This window comes from Pelophylax lessonae, assembly GCF_965119305.1.
Source record: "Pelophylax lessonae genome assembly, chromosome: 9".
NCBI lineage: Eukaryota > Metazoa > Chordata > Amphibia > Anura > Ranidae > Pelophylax > Pelophylax lessonae.
The window spans coordinates 174,937,836-174,956,584 of record NC_138776.1 but is presented as its reverse complement, the minus strand read 5'-3'; the positions used below and the strand labels follow the sequence as shown (position 1 = coordinate 174,956,584).

At 43.6% G+C, this 18,749-nt stretch overlaps 1 long non-coding RNA gene across 1 annotated transcript; it reads right to left on the bottom strand.

Moving 5' to 3' along the window:
* Window positions 1-6,132: 6,132 nt before the first annotated feature.
* Window positions 6,133-12,272, bottom strand: LOC309564721. The gene is made up of 3 exons (XR_014225763.1): window positions 12,053-12,272; window positions 10,659-10,709; window positions 6,133-6,387 (listed from the first exon to the last, which is right to left on the bottom strand). It is a non-coding gene; the product is annotated as an uncharacterized lncRNA (long non-coding RNA).
* Between the last annotated feature and the right edge of the window lie 6,477 nt (window positions 12,273-18,749).

Here is an 18,749-nt window from a genome sequence, read left to right as displayed (position 1 = left end):
TGTGTCCATAACGATACAGGAGGCTCGCTCTCCAGGCATGGCGTATATTTGGAGAGCAAACACTCCTGGACACCCCTCAATGTGCCTCTCATCTGGAGCGGCACCTTGCGGAATACTTCTCCCACAATGTGGGTTCAGTTTCTGACCCAACTGTAGTCTGGTGTGCCCATAAGGCCTTTATTCGTGGAATTTTTATCAAATTGTGTGCACGGCTCAAGAGGCAGAGGACGCGGCAGCTGGACCATATCTTGGCTGAGATTCGCAGGCTGGAACCTATGAATAAGGCCACCCTGAACCCTACTTTGTCCCATCAATTGACCAAACCCAGATCTGACTTGCGCAGTATGTTAATAGCAGAACAGGACAAATATTTTAGGGCCCTTAAACTTTCCCACTATTCAGCGGGTAATAAGGCCGGGAAGCTATTGGCCACCAAGCTTAAGGCTAGGCGGGTCAAGGACAGGATAGCCTATCTCCTGGATCCTGTGACTAAGGCTAAAATTGTAAACCCTCAGGATATAGCAAACACATTTGCTAGCTATTACGAATCCTTGTATAATTTGAAGGATGACACGTCCACTCCCCAGCCGACAGACCAGCTTATCTCCGATTTCTTAGCTTCTATTGACCTACCTGCACTTGCCCCTTCCCAGCTAAAAGCCTTGAATGCCCCAATAACACAAGCTGAAGTAGAACGGGCCATACATACACTCCCCTCTGGCAAATCCCCTGGACCAGACGGCCTGCCCAATTTGTATTATAAGAGATTTGCGCAAATCCTCAGCCCACACTTAGCCTCGATGTATGCGGACGCTGTGTCCTCTGCCTCTCTACCTAGGGAAATCCTTCAGGCACATGTGGTAACGCTGCCTAAGCCAGGGAAGGAGGCGGTGTCCCCTCCCAACTTTAGACCGATATCCTTGTTAAATACCGATGCAAAGTTATATGCCAAGATCTTAGCTCTTAGACTTCATCCCATATTGCCTGATCTTATCAGCCCGGACCAATCCGGCTTTGTACGTGATTCGCCAAATCTCGGATGCGACTAGAAGGGTCATAGGACTTATAGACAGGGTCCGGTCGGGTGCCTTTTTTGCTGCTCTCGTTGGATGCGGAGAAGGCATTCGGCCGTGTTCACTGGACCTATATGACTGCAGTACTGCAGCGGTTTGGCTTTCGAGGTCCCATATTGAATGCAATACTGGCGTTATATTCCAACCCATCAGCGAAGGTTTACACCTCTAACATGTTATCAAAAGCATTTGATATAACTAACGGAACGAGGCAGGGTTGCCCATTATCCCCCTCTATCTTTAATTTGCTTATTGAACCATTGGCGGCAGCAGTTAGATCCTCCCCCCACATCAAAGGCCTTGTGACCGCCTCGGGCTCCCACGTAATTAATCTTTTTGCTGATGATGTTATCATCTTCATGACGGACCCCGAGAGGTCACTGGCAGCCACACACTCACTGCTGCAGAGATTCAGCCTGATCTCTTATTACAAGGTTAACTTTACAAAGTCCCTGATCCTGCCTCTGGGTCTTCCCCAGCCGCTCTGTCGCAAATTGCAACAGAAGTACCCCTACACCTGGAAAAGGGATTATATACCCTATCTGGGTATCCTGCTGACCCCTAAAGTGGATCAGCTGGCTGTAACCAATTATCCCCCTTTGCTAACCAAGATCTCGCAGGAATGCCAGCGGATAGTGAAAACTGAGCTCACATGGTCTGGCCGCCTTGCCTCGTTCAAGATGGTTCTCCTACCCCAAATTCTCTACATCTTTCGGTCCTTGGTGGTCCCAGTTTCTCGTAGTACTCTTATCTCCCTGCAAAGGGCACTAAGGGGGTTGGTTTTGGAGACCTAGAGGCGCCCACTCGTTTCTTATCAAGCACTGGTCCGCGGGGGGATGGGTATGACCGACATCGGGGATTATCTCCTTGCCTCTCATCTGACCCAGCTGAAACACTGGGTGGATCCCGGGTCCCATGCAATATGGAGCGCCATGGAGGCGGATATCTGTCCTTCCCATCCTCTGCGGACGGTGCTCTTAGCGGACATATGGAACCCCATGCCACTGGAGGGACTGCCTATTTCGGTCAGGGCCTCCTTATTGGCATGGAGGGCGTTCGTAAAGCAGGATCTCCCGGCCCCCCTGAAGGCGCGGGTCCCCGTGCCTATGGGGGTGCTGGAAATGGCCATACCCCACTCATCCTTTAAAGTGTGGAAGAACAGGGGCATTAATACTGTTGACCATATCCTGTCAGGCGACACCCTCAAACCCTTCGAGGATCTGCAGATGGAGTTTGAACTCCCGGCCTCGGAACACTATAGATACCTACAAGTGGCGCATCTTCTCCGATCTTTGGTATCCCCACATATGCACCTGCCCTCGAGGGGTTGGCTGTTCCTGCTGGGCAATTTACACTCAGCCAAGGGAGCATCCTTATTCTACAACTTGTTTCAAGCCAAAATGGATTTTAGCACAACCGCTCCCTTCACGAAATGGGAGGTGGATCTGGGGGAGTCATTTACAGCCGATCAGTGGAAAACAGCCTTCCGCTCCATCAAACAGACCTCTTCCTGCACCAACCACTGGGAACTATCCCAGAAGATCAATTTGCGATGGTACCTTACACCCTACAGACTATCCAAATTTGTACCTGATCATTCGCCTTTATGCTGGAGGGGCTGTGGCGAGGTAGCCCATCTTATGCATGTCTTCTGGTCTTGCAGACACCTTACTAATTTATGGAATACACTCTTTTCTATAATATCGGATATTTCCGGGCTGCCGGCCCAACCCTCTCCAGCACTGGCGATATTAAATGTGGGGATCGAGAGGTTCCCTGCCGAAAGCAGCTCCATAGTTACCCATATCCTCTTGGCTGCCCGCAGCCTGGTAGCTCAGCAATGGAAGTCTAGTGTTGTGCCCCATGTCTCAGACGTTATTGATAGGGTCAAAACTAATTTCGCATATGAGCACCAACTCGCCCATAAGGCCGGTCGCGGTGTCAGATTCGATAAAGATTGGTCTAGATGGTCCTCCTGGCTCAAGGGTAAAATCTAAAAATGAATAGTATGAAACTGATTTGTTGATCAACCAGCCGGCCAGCTGTTGTTATGTTGTTTAGTTGTTATACCCCTCTTTTCCATTCACCTACTACCCTTTTTTTTGGTAATACTGGATATGGCTATTGACATGTTCCCCACTCCCTTTAACATGAATACTATGCTCTTCTTCCCCTCCTCCCTACTCCCCTAACTCAGGGATTCCTTCCTTCCCTTCCCACCCTCCCGTTCTCTCCCTCCTCCTTTCCCCCACCCCCACCCCCCTTCCCCCCCCTATCCTTCTTCCTACTCCCCCCCTCCACTTCTTACTTCCCTCCCTGCCTTCCCCTCCCCCCCCTCTTTTCCCCTCCCTCCTCTAGGACACCCCTCTTCCCCCCCTTTCCAACCTACTTCCTCTTATTCCTCCCCTTCTCCTCTCTCTCCCCTCCCCCCCCTTTTACCTCCCTCCCTCTCCCCATACTCCTTCCCGCCCTTCTTCCCCTCCCCCCCCCCTTCTCCTCTTCCCCACCTCTTTTCATTCATCCCTTCCTTCTTCTTCTTCTCTCTCCGTCTTTCCTCCCCTCCTCTTCCCTCCCTTCTCCCTTCCCCCTTCCCCCCCCCACTTCACCCTTGGCCGTTAATTCCTTCCCTCATCCCTTCCCTATTTTGGAAACATTCCTCCACCTACCTTTCCCAATCCCCCCCCCCCTCCACCCCCTTGTCCCTCGTCCTCCTCCTCCTCTTCTTTGCCCCTCTCCCTGAAGACTATTGTTATGTCAATTGATTTACTTTCCAATTGCAGCACCTCAGGTACTTGAATGCACCCCCTTGTAAAATTATGCAAATTGATGTCCATGATCACGCTGTTCTGAACTTTTCCTATGCTGTATGTTATTATGTTTTGTATTGCCTTAATATTTAATAAAATCTCTTTAATGGAAAAAAAAAAAAAAAAAGCACAGTCGTGCTTTACTGTGTGCAGTGGTGTGGTGTAACGCAAGTTTGTTGAAGCTGCAAAGGTTCAGTGCATTGGGGTGCCTTGTGGCACTGCAACGCACCAATAGATTTACTGCAACACGTAAGTGTGAAGCAGGCCTTAACCAGAAAGGTAATCTAATACCATTTGTTTAGACAGACACTGCACACCTTCTTTGGGTGTATAGTAAAAATGTATTTAAAACTACATTTTCCACAGAAGCCTTTAGTCTTTGAGTTCAAATAAATTGGAGGAGAGAACAGCTGCTGTTCTGCTTTTAGTGTTCTTTCTATTTTTCTCTTTGCCTTTCTTATTTTAAAAACTGGAGTTAACGCTGCATCTCACACTTATACTTATCACAGCAGTGCCAGTATCTTTGTTATATTGCTAATAGAGTATTCTGCCAGAGTCATGCCAAGGTTTTATCTTTATCGTACAGCAATGTTTCTCAACTCCAGGCCTCAAGTACCCCCAACAGGTCATGTTTTCAGGATTTCCCTCAGATGAAACTGTTGTGGTAATTACTAAGGCAGTGATACTGATCAAATCACCTGTGCAAAATAATGTAATGCATGAAAACATGACCTGTTGGCAGTACTTGAGGACTGGAGTTGAGAAACATTGTCGTACAGTACAGGGCACAGAAGTTGATACATAGACCATGGGTTATTTGCTGCTTCTTTCAGGTGATTGGACACCAGCAAAAGATTTGCTCAGTCTGCTCTCTAGTGTATTCATGTGGCCATGCCCCTTTGGTGAGGCTCCATTTTTTTGCTAGTGTCCTTAGGTGATGGACATCTTCTCTTTTATTCTTTGTCAAATTGTTTTTACCTCCTTTGACTGACACATCTATCAAGATCTGACTGCTTATTGCCTGCATGGCTTACTAGCAGTTTCTACATTAGTTGCCCTTTGGAACCTTCTTGGACACTGCAGCAGTGGAACCAGTCTTGTAAGGTTTGATTTGGGCACTGGATCCTGTATTTGGCATACGCCTTGACATGTGGTGCAATAAGTGTAGCTGGTCGCCTATTGCTATACGGGTTGAGGCCTGTGGTTCAATTCTATGACACCCAGACCCTGAAAACTTATTTGGGGGCATGCCTACTGTGATGGGCAAACTCTGAATGCAGAACAAAGCCAGCAATATGGACAAGGTAAGACAGGGCTTTCCTGTACCCTTATACTGTACAATTGGTTCCTGGATTTACAGTACATGTTTTGTTGGCTTTGTAGTATACACTACCTCCTCATTCCTAAATACATACCACACTGCCATGCACACAAGCAGTTTATGGGGCACAGATGTGTGTGTGTATGTGGGGGGGGGGGGGGCTACGCTAGAGATGGGCCGAACACCCCCGGTTTTATTTGCGCCAGAACTCTCAAACATCGCAAAAGTTCCATCCTGAACCATGAACCCTATTGAAGCCCAAATTGGGACTCAAATTTTAAAATGTCCCCATTTGGAAGGCTTATTTTCATTTTATTGACCATAAAAAGGGGATGGGGGCTTGGGTACTGTCGTGGGAGACATGTACCAATGCAAAAACAACCTTTAAAAAAAATAATTTTAAAGGAGCAGTGGTTTTAATTATACTTAAAGTCAAACAATAAAAATGAAAAATTCCTTGAAATATAGTGCCTGGGGGATCCTCTTACGCTATGACCTGGAAAGTGGTGCATCTGTACCGTGTATAGAACCCACTGCAGCAGCTGTGGAAAAATTGGTCATTGGGTGTTGGTGGTGCCTTCAACCTGTAACCTTCTAGAGGTACTCTTGATGAAAGCAAGAATTGGCCTTGGTGTAAAATATATATATATATTTTTTTTTTAAGCTGCCCTGGTTGCTCTTTTACGTTTCTTTTTGCATTCTTTGTATTGTTGGAATGCTGACAAAGACCCTTCAGCTTTTTATCTAATAAAGGCCTTATCTTTTGCTTTTATATGCATTTTTATGTTAACATTTAGCCAATGAAGACTGATTCCATGAAGAAAACAGCAATATTAACAATTTACTACAGCAGTGTATTGAACATCAGAAATTTGCTATAGTTCAATAATTTGGTATCCCATTGCAGTTTGTATATTAAAACAAGGAAATATTTTTAAAGAAAGCAATTTAAAGTTTATTTGAGCAGAGTTAATTAACATGCTGTAGCAAGATGCAAGATTTAATAGATTTAAAATCAGATGTGTTTTAAGTATTTTGCAGAGAAGTAAATTGAAATCTCAGACTTGGGCTCAAGCGTGAAGCCTTCATTAATCACATCAAAAACTTCATTTGCCCTGGCAAGGATCACAGGGATCAGGACAGCAGGAGACAGGGACAACACAAGGATTGCAAGGATTGCATGGATCTGCCAAGAAAGAAATCTTTAATTAGTAATAAATTACTGCGTAGTGTAAAATATACAGTATTTCACAATTGACTACAGGTTTATTATGTTTAACTAGCAGCTATGTAAAAATGTAGATAGCAAATACAATTTCCTAAGTGCCTTAAATTTAGACATGGTTTCTTTTTCTATGTGTAGATTCATTTTTCAGCTTGGAGATTAGATTTTTAGCCAACCTTTTTTTTCAATCAGTTTCCGGGAGGGAGCATTTTCTTGAACCCTACATCAATGGGCTGTAGATAATTAGTTTTTTCACCTCTGGCAATTTCCAGTCTTCAGCAGCAAATATGTTTACTTAACTCCCACATAAGCTAGTCATACATGTCTAGATTTCTCTTGTTCAACCCTTAGGCTGAATGAGATAAAGTCATTCGATTCCTCTATTCACACTGTTTAGTGTGGATGGAGGAGTCTGCACTACTGCATTGTAATCAATCAGCCACAGCATCCCAGCTACTTGAATGAATGAAAGATGAATTATTACAATTTGTGACTTTGATACATACCGAGTTATGAACAGTTTCATGATCTCAATGTTTGGTCCTGAGTGGTTTACTAAAGACAAAGTGATTTGCTATGACCAAAGCCATACAAGGTGAGACTGGTGTTTCACAGATCAGTCATAAAGCAGTGTACTTTATCTTTATTTTTCTGGCTCCACTGTAACCATGATAGTGATATTCCAACGATGGATTTGGTTAGGAAAGCAGTTTTGCAGCATATGCTGTAGACCAGGGGTGTCAAACTCAATTTCATCACGGACCACATCAGCATTATGGTTTCTCTCAAAAGGCCAGTCCTATCTGTAAGAATAGATGTCAAGAGCACCCCATCCCCTTGCCTTAGATGTCAAGAGCTCCCCACCATCAGAAGTCAAGGGTTCCCCACCTCCCTTATATCACAGTGCACCTCCCCTTACCTTGCCTTTACATTGCATCGTAGTGCATTCCCACTTACCGGGGGGTAAAGCTGGGAAGCAGAAAGTGCAGGGTCTGCAGGAGGACCAGAGGAGGGCTGGAGTCAGCTGCCAGAGTCTGCTGAATCCTGAGACCAGGGGAGGTGGAGATGAGGGGGGCTGGGGCTGCACAGAGAGGCAAAGAATCTGTAGGAGGAGTTCTGCCCTCCTGTCTGCTGTTGACTGCCGAGATGGGAGGGCAGAGATAAGCCCCCCTGCTGCTGCACAGAGAAGAACAGGATCTGATGGAAGAGTTCTGTCCTCCTCTCTGCTGCCGACTGCTGAGACAAGGTCAGTGCGGAGATGACAGGGGTGCCACAGCTGCAGGTGTAAGGGCCATATGAAATAGCCTGGTGGGCCAGATTCAGCCCACGGGCCTTATGTTTGCAACATGTGCTGTAGACTAACTGGTTACAACAAAGACTATTGGGCTATGAGTTTCTGATATACAAGTTATTAGATGAGTTACATATTTATCAGATTCCTGACTTTTCCATGCTGATTTTATTACAATATGTCAGGCCTATGGTTCACAAAAGCTGGGGAATCCACCTCCGTGTTTTTAACTGTCTTTAAAATCCATATATGTCCTTTATAGAATATTTTGGTACATTACATTGTGTTTTGTAAGCCATATTTGTAATTCTAGAAACAGTGGTAGTATGTTGGGTTTTTAAAAAGGACAAGATTTTACCTTAAAGTAGAACTAAAGCAAAACTTTTTTTTACCATTTTGGCTAGAGTAAGGGAGGATTATAACTCCTGTCAGTTTTTTTTTTTTTGTATGCCATCTGTGTCTGAGAGATTATACCCAGATCCATCTGTGGAAAACATTGTGAGGCACATTTTCAGTGTCTGGGCACTTGAAAAGGATGCAAAGTATGAAGTGCAAAGCAGGTTTTACCTTGCAGCATACATTAAAATGTTTGTCAGCTAAGGTCCAGCAGTGAAAACATTATGTCACACCTTTAACGTGCCAAAGCACTGGAACAAGCAAGGAGAGGTGGCCAGAGCTTTTAATGGTGGTAGGGATTATTATTTATTTTTTAAGGCAGGGGGTGCAAACTGGGGGTCCTTCTACAGGTAAAGTCCCAGTTTGCCACAAATTGTTTGCAGAAAAAAACCCTGAGTCCTCAGTGTCACTGAGGACAACACTGACCTCAACAATTACACTTTATCCACAGACAATTCCCAGAGTTAAGGAGTCAGAAAAATGTTCCCCTTCTCAACTATGTATTGCCTTCTTAACGAGTCTCCACTCCCAGAGAGGCATAAATATATGCTGGGCTGGGAATGGGACTTGGAGTGCTCCATTTCTCTCTTAGATTGGCAGAAAATGTTGCATAACCTTCGTAAGTTTACCCGTTCTGCCACTGACAGAGAAATCCCGCTTAAGCTTTTTATCAGATGGTACATGACCCCCACTCTAATCCATTCATTTTACCCCTCCACACCTCCTATCTGTTTTAGGGGCTGCTCGGAGGAGGGCAAACTATTACATTTATTTTGGAGTTCTAAACACCTTAAAGGACTGTGGGACCAAACTAAAGCCAAAATTCTGCAGTTATCAGACAGAGATGTTTCTATTTGTCCCAAGACGTGCCTTCTTTTTGCAAATATTCCAGATGTTCCGGTTCCCTTGTCTAGGTTGCTACATACCCTATTTAATGCTATCCAATGGATGATTGCATTCAATTGGAGGTCTCCCACGGTTTTATGGTCTCAGGTGATTTCTAGGATGGAGGTCCTCAGACTCTCAGATTATGTTCACCACTCATTACACAATTCTTTACATCTGTTCCATAACACATGGGATAGCTGGGACAAATGCCCCTAATCTTCTTTATATATGTTGAAATGTTATCAGGATATTAAGTATGTTACTATTTTGATATTCTCATGATCTGCTTGACATGATGTACATCACTGAATAAAAGACATCTGGTTGTTGTATATGCTATATTGTGATTGACATTTAACCCTCCTCTTGTGTTTGGGTCAAAACTGACCCGTTTTCAGGTTTTGAATGTCTATAAGTATCACATAAATTTGTTTATTGCATCAAGATTTTTTTACTTTGTCAGGAACCTCTATTTAAACAATGTAATAGAAAAATAATCCTTTTCACTAAATTATAAAATACTGTGGTTAAAATTAAGACGTTTATGGTGTTAGGGTCAATTCTGACCCAGTTATAATATAGGATTTTAGGACACTAATAAGTGCCAAAACTGAAATCATAAACACTCTCTCTGCTTAGTAAAAGTGACAACCAATCCCCTCTCAACCCTGTGAGCTGTAGTTAGGGAGGGGCATATCTCTTTTCCTGCTTGTCTGCTTCTCTAAATAAAGTGAAGAAACATAGGACAAATTCATTTCAGAGTTGCTGACTTTATTTTACCATTTTTTCAATTTGACAATGAGAGGTATGCTATCAAAAGAAAGGTCTAGGGGTCACACCAAAAATATTAAAACCAATATTTTCAAGGATAAAGAAGCCTAACAAGGTAACCAAGAGGTAAGAAACAAATTTGATGATAAATAATTATTCAGAGGGTATTTTATGGCTGATTTAAAACACGGGTCAAAACTGACCCTAACATCATGGATAGTAACGGAATTCTAACATAAGAGGAGGGTTAATCAGCTTTGTACTGTTTGGGTTTGAATTTCCAATAAAAGCTTTTGTAAACAAAAAAAGAAAAATGTTCCCCTTGAAGCCTTCCCCATTTCCTTCTCTTTAGCTCCAGCACCCCAACCCTCCTCTTTTAAGTATTCCTCTTCTGTCTCCTGCTGCCTTTCCTCATAGCATGCGTAAAGTATGGAATGAATATGAAGAGGATTGATGGCCTTTTGCTGCAGACTGTCCTATGAAAGTGCTGCTTCTCCTGAGTTCTGTGTTGCAGAGCCATGTGTTTCCTCATGAATGTGGTGCCCTAATAACTGATACTTTTACAATGACTGATATTCTGTAGGCAGAGACATTTAAAAAAAGTCCACACTGCAGAGCTCTGCGGATCATTCCCAGGAATAGAAGTGGTCTGTACATGTAGGGGAGTGCCACCAGGTGGATAAGGACAGCTTGCAGAACGTCTGCCTCTCACCTTAGGCCATTTTTATTGGGGATTGCCCAAATATATAGGCAGCTATGAAAAAACAGGGGAATAAATATATGCACTTTGGTGCACACTATACTGCACACGTATTTAATCTTGTCTTATTTTAAAGCATACATCATACAGGGATATTATGGGCAATCATGCCTTTCTCTTCTTTACCTTGTTGGCGAACATGGTGGTGGTTGCCACGTTGACCCTGAGGTTTACATGCTGAAAAAACAAAAAACAAACGTACATCAGTGAAGAACTTCAGGCAACTATTAACAGCAATGCTATTAATAAAATATTGCAACTGTGGTAAAGTCAATTTCATAAAGTCAAAGAAAAGTGCACCCCTCTGTCCCTCAAATGCTCCCCTCACCAGGAGTTAGGTGCTGCATTGGAGTCCAACACTCCTCCACACATATTTCAGTATAATTCAAAAGAAAAGCCACACTTTATAAATGTTTTCACAGGCAAAACGTCAATTAAACAATAAGCTTCAGCAATTGGTCGTGCCCCAGGTTCACCCCTCTAACATGTTTACACCTGATGGGCTTAACTATAGAGGGTCTTGGGGTGGGACCATGTGCTGAAAGTGATTGTAAATATTTATTTTTTAAATAACAAACCTGTTAGTCCCCGTTCACACTGGGGCGACCTGTCAGGCGACCTGGTTGCCTCACAGGTCGCCGTAGGTCGCCTTCCATAGGGAAGCTGCCGACCCGTTCTAATAGGAGCGACACAAGTCGCTCCGACTTAGAAAAAGGGTCCGGAGCTTCTTTGGGGCGACCCGGAGCGACCGTCATAGACTTCAATGTTATGAAGTCCGTGCTGGCCGCTCTGAGGTCGCGGCGAGCTGCTCGCACCGTGACCTCGGAGGTCGCCCCTGGAAGTCGGATCGCCCCTGTGTGAACGGGGCCTTATACTTACCTGCTCTGTGTAATGGTTTTGCAAAGAACAGCCTCGATCCTCCTTCTCCCCTTTCTGAGTGCCCCCGTAGAAAGTCGCTTGCTGTGGGGGCACTCGTATGGGCTTGATCCCGAGCCAGAATGTGGGAGTCCATTGACATGCACAGTGTGCCTCAGCCCTGCCCCCCCCCCCCCTTCTCACTGGATTTGATTGACAGCAGTTCAACGACTCCCTCTGCTGCCTCCTTGTCCAATTATGAAAGAGAGCCCCTACATCACTGCAGGAAAAGATAGTGACCTAGGGGCGGATGGTGGGAACCATTGAGTGCAGCGACAGGCCAGAAATTCACTGCAGAAAATATGACTCTCTTTAATCTTCAAGAAGTGATTTCTCTTTATTACCATGCCATCACAGGTAGCGGAGGTAAGTATTTACGATTTTCTTGCAGGAGCACTTTTTTGGCAGTTGAAATTTAGCAGCAGAGTCAGTCTAATAGTAATTTCCAGCAAAAATTGTTGTAACTGATGCATAAGTGATAACTGACATAAGTATCCACACTTAATAGCAAATAGCATTATTTATACAATAGAATATAGTACATAAAGCCTAAGTAATACATGTATTTGTTTAAAAACATTATGTTGCATTTATAAATTACTTACGGTCTTGGCATGGATCTTTGCAGATTGCGGTTCTTTGGCAAGGGTTCTGGCATGGATCTTGGCATTTGATCTTCTGGCTGACACATTTTTTTGTTCCAGACATATCTGCTTGTAGATTTGGTTTTCCTTCTTAGAAAATAAAGAAGCTTGAAGAGAATTTGTTGTATGAACAGCTTTCAATCTGCTCTTTTTATATATATGTGAGAGGGAATGGAATGAGGGCAAATTCTTCCCTTGCTGGTCACAACAAATTAAGAAGGCATTTCAACACATGCCATTCACATGCTTATTATTTATTAACTGGTGCTCCTTGCTAATGAGGAAATTGCATATTACATATTTCCTTATTATTATCATGGCTCACTAATGATTTATGAGCCTCCAAATCTTGGTCACATGACTGGCCTGAAGATCTCTGAAAAAGGTATTTAGAGGCTTAGTTGTAAAAAAAAACACTTACACTGTGCATTATGGCTGGATGAAACAGTGGGGCTGCCAGTGACATTTTTAAAAGTGTACTTTAGTGCTACTATCGGCGGGAGGGGGCTCACATGGACACACAGACCTGACAGGCTGAGAGGGAGGGGGTGAGGGGGATAGAGGAGAGCTGCGGATGACTGGGACATGTAAACTGACCACGGTAATCAGGGCTCAGCAGCCATGATTATCATGTTCAGCACACAGACGGGAATACAGGAACAGGTAGGATCAGCCAGGTTTTTTACAGCTTAGAAAGGTGCAGATTAGACATCACAAGCACTGTGATGTTTAATCTGTTATAAGGGAACAGGAGCTTCCTTTTTTTTGTAGGGTTGCACCCATATTAGGTATTGTTGGTAAATTTTAAGAAATTATCTGTATCTGTCATTACTTTTAATAAATGTTATACTTATTATAATTATTTGTGTGATCTCTCTGCACATATTAAATACATCCCAAAAAACGGAAACTATCATGTGACCGTGACAAAACAATTGCTCAGATTTTTGCAATGTATTCTTCTGCTCTCTGTTATTTTTTATTTATTAATGGCTAAATGTTGAGGGAGTGCACATGGAAAATTGTGGTTACAGTTATTTCAATTGCAGCATTATGTTTGGCTAATCTAAAGGAAATTATATTAAGGTATGCACATATGCAAATTTTCAAATGGGGCACTTGGCTGTTTATGGGGTTCTGATTAATCAGAAGTACACAATCAAACCATTAGGCACCCTGATTCCTTTGTTTACCCTATTCACAATCACTATTTCGTGGGCAGCATTGACCCAAAATCATACTAGCTTCAATGTTAACACTTCACAACCACCTTAGAGTTAGAGCTAAACTGTGTATATTTCAGGTGAATACCAATGGTATTTTGGATATATAGCACCACATAAAAGAGAGGGATCTTTGGATACTACTCCCAAACCTAAATCAAGATGTCAGATGTATAACAATAGCATGGAAAAATAACATAAATATACCTATGACTTAATAAAAAGCAAAACTTGTTTAGCCATTTATCCTTTAGAACCCCTCTAAGAACAAAACATAAAAAAAGTAGCAGCATTAACCATAGATGACCATTACATACCAAATATAATGAATATACATACTTTAACCTCTGGAAAATATTTCATTAATATTAAACATAATAACTGTCAAGTAAGATGCACCGCTAAAGTCCCACTGCACCGCCGTAGTAAATAAATGATCCGTTCTTCCCCTAATGATGAGTGTGGCATGCAGTAAATAAATAAATTATCCTTAGAATGGAGCATTAAATGAGCACACATAGAGGAATCCAAAGAAATAAGTTATAGGGGACCCTCCAGGGGCTCTATCCCCAGAAAATAAAAGGATCAATGTAGTAATCCTCTGGGGGTTGGTTACAGTTGTCAGCAATAATAAAAAAAAACAAAATAGGCTGATGTGTTTTAAACATCCTGAAATGATATATCATGGGTATACAATTTTGTATAACAAGCACACCAAGTTCAGATGTTCAAAAAATGTAGCCAACAACATATGTTGAAAACATCAGTTTGTTAAGTAATATAAGTGACCATATCAGAAGATAATGTCCAGTCACATCGTAGTAGAAGTTCAACAAAGTGCCAAAAATAATACCAACTCCATGTACCATTAAAGTAGTACTTCACTAAAGTTCATTAGTCACTGCAGACAAAAGAAAAGGATCCATTAAGGTGGCATATAAATTCATAGGTATAGGCAAAATCCAGCCAGCTCATAAAACTTGATAAGACACCGAAATAGCATAAACTGCATGAAAACTCAAATAAGAAGTGCGCATGCGTGCCAGCTCCATGGTTGCCGCTTAGACCGGGAGCTCTGCACTTATCTGGCTGCATCGCACCCCATCCTGCTGACACAGAGCTCGAGACACCGAACCGAGCAGATGGGGACACATAGGAACCTCTACAGCACCTCCAGGTACCATCAGATTCCCCCTGAATTCAGAGGAAAGCTCTGTCCTCGGCCACTTACACTCTCATCCTGCATTGCCAAGATGGCGGCCGCAACTCAGCCATGCCAGCCATCCGACCTGCTGCATGGCTCCCCACAGCCCTCATCAGTCTCCCCACACTATAACCCGTTACAGTGGCCACCCGAACACAACATCATGGATTCTCAAGCCTCCCCAGCATCCATGGAGTCCCTAATTGGACATACCCTGGATGAACTGCTCCTCTCTCCCCCTTTGATACTACCTCTATGTTTATTAAATTCTCTAAAATGTTAGACAGAAGACTTGCAATCACTGCTGCTAAAATTACTGGGGACATCAAAGCAGACCTAGTGAACATAGGCACCAGGATAGAGGCCATCGAATCTAAATTGGACTCAGCGGTCCCAATCAAAATACTGACTGCATACAGGACCTGCATGCTCAACTGGAAATAGCCATATCTAAAATAGATGATTTGGAGAACAGGACAAGGAGATATAACTTCAGGATTAGAGGGATCCCAGAAAACTTCACTGACACAGCAGACTTAGTTCAGTCGCTCATCAGGAATATGATCCCAGACATTCCACAACATAAAATGGAATTGGACAGAGCACACGGAGCCCTGGGTCCCCCCCCCCCCCGATCAGATGGTCTTCCCAGGGACATAGTGGTCAAACCGCATTTTTATTTGGTTAAAGAGGAGGTGAAGAGGGCCTGTGCCACCCCGCATTTATCATTCCGGGACCACCGGATTCAAATATTTGTGGATTTGTCACCATTCACTATACAGAAATGCAGATCCCTAAAGCCCTTGCTATCTGTAATTTTACCTCAAGCCTGCCCAAGTATGTTTTGAGGGTATGAATACTTTCCCTCTTGACGTTATGAAGTCCTGTTAGACTTGGGTTCCCACATACAGATATTGGATGATGCTTAAGCCACCAAACAACTAGTTTCCATATTCCCTGGCCCTCTACCCCCCCTTTTCCTCCTCCACCTTTCCCACACTCTCCTCCCCCTCCCCCCTTCCCTCCACCCCCTACACCCTTCCCTCCACCCCCTCTTTTTTTGTCCTGACTAGCTTACTTCACGTCCTCAAAATTTGCCTCTGCCTTCTTTAAGTTTGTCTCGCAACTCCCTAGAGGCTCTATTATCTGAAACGCTATGTAGATTGGCCTCCTCACAACCCCACTGAAAAGCTATCTAACCGGTAGACTACTCTACCTACCATTTATTGTTTGTATTACAGTTGTTGACAGGGCCGTTGCTACCACTAGCCGAACTAGGCAGCCGCCTATGGGCGCACTGCCACCTAGGGCGCAGCCATGTCCAGTGACACATACCTCTCTTGTCACCCCCTCATTCCCAGTGGATGTCACCTCTAGAGAGGAGGGGCAGTGTGTACAGGAAAGGAGGTGTAGGGTTAACGGGGGGACAGTGTGTATAGAAAGGGGGGGTGTAGGGTTAAAGGGGTTGTAGCATTAAAGGGGGCAGTGTGTGCAGGAAGGGGGTGTAGGGCTAAAGAAGGGCAGTGTGAGCAGGAAGGGGGTGTAGTGCTAAAGGAGGGCAGTGTGTGCAGGAAGGGGATGTAGCATTAAAGGGGGGCAGTGTGCAGGAAGGGAGGCAGTGTGTTCAGGAAGGGAGTTGTAGGGTTAAAGGAGGGCATTGTGTGCAGGAAGAGGGCTGTAAGGTTAAAGAGGGCAGTGTATACAGGAAGGGGAGTGTAGGGTTTGGGGGGGGGGGGCATTATTTGCAGGAAGGGGAGAAATAAGTAAATTTTTCTTTGAGGGGGGGGGGGGTTGCAAGTAGCTGGTCTTGCCTAGGGTGAAAAATAGTCTAGCACCGGCCCTGGTTGTTGGCATCCCTTGATAAAGTCACGTGTGAGGAGCCGGGTGACGTCATTCCATGTTCACGGCCGGAACCGGAATTGCAACATTGTATCTCTTTTCAGCGTTCTGTTTGTTTGATTATACTTTGATGTAAGTGTATCCGTTTTTTTCAATTAAACTGGTATAGAAGTTACTGCACCATGAGCGTTTTACTTTATACCCCTATGAGGCTGAACTGCTTTGAATGATCGGATCTTTCGGATGATTCATCGGCATCGGATGATTCAAGCTACACGGGAGGTTGGCGTGTCTGCGGTCTGCGGTCATCCATCATCACAGGTCGGCGGGAGAGGATTGGAGTCAGAAGCCGGCTGGGGAGCAAAGAATCTGCAATTTATGATTACACACATTGCATATAGTGTGTGCTAGAGGTAAGCGGCCACTACACACCCTATTCGTTTGAGATTGGATCAGTATCTACATAGTTTAAACGGCATACTTCACGATTGATTGCTTCATTTATTTGTTTGAAGATTTCACTCACAGCAACGGGATTCACGTTCTTAGGATTATATATGTTGGGACTTTTTTTGGTTTTCCACTTTGTCTCATTTCAGCTATTTTCATCCATTGATTGCATTGCGGATTTTTATTGATTCATCTTTCACTATATTTTGGACAATTTGTTGGACATTTGTTTTGTATTTTTTCACTATCACGGTATTTTGTTATTCATCATTTGCATTTGGAGTTGTACATTGCGATCACAGTATTTCACAGCATTTTAATTGGAAGTTCATTCTGATATACCGCCGATCACTCACACCGTACACAACACAATTTTTTTATCGATTTTGGAAAGTCAATTTTACTATACACAGTTTCTACAATCAGATCTCCTTTATATAGTACTGATCACCTCCACTACACTGAAATATTTTTTTGAAGGTATATTATTGATCACAGGGATTCACGGATTATTTTTAATAACAAATTTTTACTGATCACTTTGAATTAGCGCCGATCTTATTTTACCATATTTTATATGCTATGTTAACCCTATTGTTGTAATTTACTACTAGGGTGGAGCGGCCGGATCAGTGAGCTGACACCACTTCCTGTCCCAGAGACTAGGTATTCTTCTCCCAGACAGGTGACCCTACGCTAAATTAGCAGTGGGTACAATATTTTTCACCAGGGAGGCCAGGGGACATTGCCCGCACTTCCCGGGTGAGTACTCTTTTTACTTTTCTCTCTTCCTCTCTTCTCCTTTTCTTTCCTTCCCCCTAACCATGTCTCTTATTACAGATGCCCCGGCAGACCCCTTCATTGCTTTAGACCGCTTTCTGTGCTCTACACGTCAGAGAGTCTTCACCACACCTTTATTGTCCACCTAACTGAGGTAAGTGGCTTGTTTACACTTTGGTCTTCCACCTTCTCACTCCATGGCTAACAATAAAAAGGTTTCCCCCCACTGCTTAAAGTCGGCACTCACAACACGCAAGGCCTAAACTCCCCTATCAAATTTAGAAAGTCTCTCCAATAATATTACAGTCAGAAACTAGATGCAATCCTACTCCAGGAAACCCACTTCCCCAAACTGTATAGCCCCAAGTTTATCCACCCCAAATTTCCATTGTTCTTCTTAGCTAACGCCGAGGGGAAAACAAATGGGGTAGGCTAAATTCTCCCCGCTCCTGGAACATAAAGGTCCATATGGTCGATTTCTCCTAGTCAAGGTGACCATTGAGGACCATATTTTTACTTTTTATCCTATTACGCCCCAATCATGCTCAAAATAGATTCTTTCTCTCGATGTTCCAAACCCTGAGCCCATACCTAGAGGGCACAATCATTTGGGGAGGGGACTCCAATATTGCCTTTGACATGAGTGTTGACAAAAGAAGACCCACGGGATCCCAATCCACTAAACCTACTAAATGCAGCTCGCGCTTCGCTAAAATGGTCTTTCAACAAGGCTTAGTAAACACCTGGAGGGAACTTAATCCCTCACAAAAAGACTACACACACTTCTCCCATCCACACCAATACTTATCCAGAATTGACCACATTTTACTCCCAACTGCTCTCACCCCTCTAGCATACAAAGCCTTCATCAGAGACACAGCTTGGTCTGATCACTCTATGGTTATTCTACTACTAAAAAGACCCCTGAATTATATAACTCATAACCAATGGAAGCTAAATTAATCTTTGCTGTGCGATCCAGTTAGGACGTGTGAATTTGAAACGAACATTATAGAATTTTTTGCCTTTAATGATGTGGAATATATTTCCCCTATCACCCTACCAAAGCCACCATCAGAGGGAAAATCATCTAAATCTCCCAAATTCACAGAGCCAGGAAAGTATACTTGGAACGTCTCAAAAGAGACTTTCTAAGCCTTGC